Source organism: Acartia tonsa, chromosome 5, assembly GCF_053477335.1.
Source record: "Acartia tonsa isolate MP-2025a chromosome 5, ASM5347733v1, whole genome shotgun sequence".
Classification (NCBI taxonomy): Eukaryota; Metazoa; Arthropoda; class Copepoda; order Calanoida; family Acartiidae; genus Acartia; species Acartia tonsa.
In genome coordinates this window covers 15,502,326-15,507,153 of record NC_137264.1, presented here as the reverse complement: position 1 = coordinate 15,507,153, position 4,828 = coordinate 15,502,326, and positions in this window count along the sequence as shown.

Below are 4,828 nucleotides of genomic sequence, written 5' to 3'. Positions count from 1 at the left end.
TTGGTCATTTGTCTTGTAAGATGGCAAGAGTCATACAAAAGTATTTGGGTAAGCCTATTTATTGTATAGTAAGTTCACCTATATAAAGAGTTTGATTAGGTCGGAAAGGAAAGGGAAAATTGCAGGAAATAAAAAAAAAATTATGAATGGCAAATATTTGGAGCTCTTTATAGTGTTTATACAAAAATGACGTCATATAATATAAAAGACCAAAGGTAGTCTAGTATGAAAGCTCTATAAAAAGCTTCGAAATATCGATTTATTTAATATCAGTGTGTAATAGGTATAACTATGCTTTAATACGTTGTTTTTAAACTTTTATTTATTGTGATAATATTGATTATTAGATAATACCTCTGCGAGGAAAGTGCATATAAAGATATATATAAAAACAATTTTTTTGATCATTTTTACTTCCGCCGCGCTTCCAAAACGATTGAACAAATTGCTCTAATTTGAAATAGATGGTAATGCTTAATCGTTGATTATTTCAACTAAAATTCTGTTTCGGTGATATTAAAATAACTGCCAATTTGCCAATGCTTGTTTGTCCTCCTCGTTTAGTTTTGCTTTTATGGATGTTACTACCCTTGTTTAAATTAAGTGCAATACTTATTTTTTTCACCAAGTTTAATAAAGACTTGATATTGGTTGGGGTGCTAGATCAATTCCTAGATTTTATGTTTTTCTTCTTAGCTTAATGCTTCAAAAGTTATTATACATTTTAAAAGGTTTCGTGATTTATTTCATGTATGTCTTTTTAACATACTCAAAAGATTATTTTTTCCTGATGTCTATAAATAAATTTTTGGCTTCGCTACTTATGGATGTTGTCATCCTTGTTTATTTAATAAAACGCAAAACTAAAATAAAGCTCCAATACATAATAAGTACAAATAGGTACCAAATACAAATTGTGAATTCTGTATAGCTGTATAGAACACACATAGCATGTAAAAGTATCTAAAGAGGAAGGCAGAGATGTATAGAACACACATAGCATGTAAAAGTACCTAAAGAGGAAGGCAGAGATGTATAGAACACACATAGCATGTAAAATTACTTAAAGAGGAAGGCAGAGCTGTATAGAACACACAATACACATAGCATGTAAAAGTACCTAAAAAGGAAGGCAAGGCTGTATAGAACACATATAGCATGTAAAAGTACCTAAAGAGGAAGGCAGAGATGTATAGAACCCACATAGCATGTAAAAGTACCTAAAGAGGAAGGCAGAGATGTATAGAGCACACATAGCATGTACAAGTACCTAAATAGGAAGGCAGAGATGTATAGAACACACATAGCATGTAAAAGTACCTAAATAGGAAGGCAGAGCTGTATAGAACACACAATACACATAGCATGTAAAAGTACCTAAAAAGGAAGGCAAAGCTGTATAGAACCCACATAGCATGTAAAAGTACCTAAAGAGAAAGGCAGAGCTGTATAGAACACACATATCATGTAAAAGTACCTAAAGAGGAAGGCAGAGATGTATAGAACACACATAGCATGTAAAAGTACCTAAAGAGGAAGGCAGAGATGTATAGAACACACATAGCATGTAAAATTACTTAAAGAGGAAGGCAGAGCTGTATAGAACACACAATACACATAGCATGTAAAAGTACCTAAAGAGGAAGGCAGAGATGTATAGAACCTACATAGCATGTAAAAGTACCTAAAGAGGAAGGCAGAGATGTATAGAGCACACATAGCATGTAAAAGTACCTAAATAGGAAGGCAGAGATGTATAGAACACACATAGCATGTAAAAGTACCTAAAGAGGAAGGCAGAGCTGTATAGAACACACAATACACATAGCATGTAAAAGTACCTAAAAAGGAAGGCAAAGCTGTATAGAACCCACATAGCATGTAAAAGTACCTAAAGAGGAAGGCAGAGCTGTATAGAACACACATAGCATGTATATGTATCTAAGTAGAAAGGCAGAGCTGTATAGAACACACATAGCATGTAAAAGTATCTAAAGAGGAAGGTAGAAATGTATAGAACACACATAGCATGTAAAAGTATCTAAAGAGGAAGGTAGAGCTGTATAGAACACACATAGCATGTAAAAGTACCTAAAGAGGAAGGCAGAGCTGTATAGAACACACATAGCATGTAAAAGTACCTAAAAAGGAATCAGAACTGTATAGAACACACATAGCATGCAAAAGTACCTTAAAAGAAAGGCAGTGATGTATAGAACACACATAGCATGTAAAGAAATCTTAAGAGGAAGGCAGAGCTGTATAGAACACATAAGGCATGTAAAAGTACCTAAAAAGGAATCAGAACTGTATAGAACACACATAGCATGCAAAAGTACCTTAAAAGAAAGGCAGAGATGTATAGAACACACATAGCATGTAAAAGTACCTAAAGAGGAAGGCAAAGCTGTATAGAACACACACAGCATGTAAAAGTACCTAAAGAGGAAGGCAGAGATGTATAAAACACACATAGCATTAAAAGTACTTAAAGAGGAAGGCAGAGCTGTATAGAACACACATAGCATGTAAAAGTACCTAAAAAGAAAGGCAGAGATGTATAGAGCACACATAGCATGTAAAAGTACCTAAAAAGGAAGGCTAAGATGTATAGAACACACATAGCATGTAAAAGTATCTTAAGAGGAAGGCAGAGCTGTATAGAACACATAAGGCATGTAAAAGTACCTAAAAAGGAATCAGAACTGTATAGAACACACATAGCATGCAAAAGTACCTAAAAAGAAAGGCAGAGATGTATAGAACACACATAGCATGTTAAAGTACCTAAAGAGGAAGGCATAGCTGTATAGAACACACATAGCATGTAAAATTACTTAAAGAGGAAGGCAGAGCTGTGTAGAACACATATAGCATGCAAAAGTACCTAAAGAGGAAGGTAGAGCTGTATAGAACACACATAGCATGTAAAAGTACCTAAAGAGGAAGGCAGAGCTGTATAGAACACACAAAGCATGTAAAAGTACCTAAAGAGGAAGGCAGAGCTGTATAGAACACACAAAGCATGTAAAAGTACCTAAAGAGGAAGGCAGAGCTGTATAGAACACACATAGCATGTAAAATTACCTAAAGAGAAAGGCAGAGCTGTATAGAACACACATAGCATATAAAAGTACCTAAAGAGGAAGGCAGAGATGTATAGAACACACATAGCACGTAAAATTATCTAAAGAGGAAAGCAGAGCTGTATAGAACACACATATCATGTAAAATTATCTAAAGAGGAAGGCAGAGCTGTATAGAACACATATAGCATGTAAAAGTACCTAAAGAGGAAGGCAGAGCTGTATAGAACACACATAGCATGTAAAAGTATCTAAAGAGAAAGGCAGAGATGTATAGAACACACATAGCATGTAAAAGTATCTAAAGAGGAAGGCTAAGATGTATAGAACACACATAGCATGTAAAAGTATCTAAAGAGAAAGGCTAAGATGTATAGAACACACATAGCATGTAAAAGTATCTTCAGAGGAAGGCAGAGATGTATAGAACACACATAGCATGCAAAGTACCTAAAGAGGAAGGCAGAGATGTATAAAACACACATAGCATTAAAAGTACCTCAAGAGGAAGGCAGAGCTGTATAGAACACACATAGCATGCAAAAGTACCTAAAGAGGAAGGCAGAGCAGTATAGAAAACACATAGCATGTAAAAGTATCTAAAGAGGAAGGCAGAGCTGTATAGAACACACATAGCATGTAAAAGTACCTAAAGAGGAAGGCAGAGCTGTATAGAACACACATAGCATGTAAAAGTATCTAAAGAGGAAGGCAGAGCTGTATAGAACACACATAGCATGTAAAAGTATCTAAAGAGAAAGGCTAAGATGTATAGAACACACATAGCATGTAAAAGTATCTTCAGAGGAAGGCAGAGCAGTATAGAAAACACATATCATGTAAAAGTATCTAAAGAGGAAGGCAGAGCTGTATAGAACACACATAGCATGTAAAAGTACCTAAAGAGGAAGGCAGAGCTGTATAGAACACACATAGCATGTAAAAGTACCTAAAGAGGAAGGCTAAGATGTATAGAACACACATAGCATGTAAAAATACCTTAAGAGGAAGGCAGAGATGTATAGAACACACATAGCATGTAAAAGTACCTAAAGAGGAAGGCAAAGCTGTATAGAACACATAAGGCATGTAAAAGTATCTAAAAAGGAATTAGAACTGTATAGAACACACATAGCATGCAAAAGTACCTAAAGAGGAAGGTAGAAATGTATAGAACACACATAGCATGCAAAAGTACCTAAAGAGAAAGGCAGAGCTGTATAGAACACACATAGCATGTAAAAGTACCTAAAGAGAAAGGCAGAGCTGTATAGAACACACATATCATGTAAAAGTACCTAAAGAGAAAGGCAGAGCTGTATAGAACACACATAGCATGTAAAAGTACCTAAAGAGGAAGGCAGAGCTGTATAGAACACACATATCATGTAAAAGTACCTAAAGAGAAAGGCAGAGCTGTATAGAGCACACATATCATGTAAAAGTACCTATATAGGAAGGAATAATTGTATATATAGACCATGTAAAAGGAGAGCAGGTTAATTAGAAGATAGCCTGATATCTAGTTGCCGAAAGTGTACGCAGTTTCCTGGGTGTTTCCTCATCCTAGCTCAATATTTACTACTAGCTACAAATCTCCAAACTTCCCTTAAAAAAATCAAAATTTGAATGTATAAACGATTTATACATTATACATTTGAATTTTTTAAATTTTGATTTTTTTTTGAAGTTTGAAGCTTTTTTAGCTAGTAGTAAATATTGAGCTAGGATGAGGAAACACT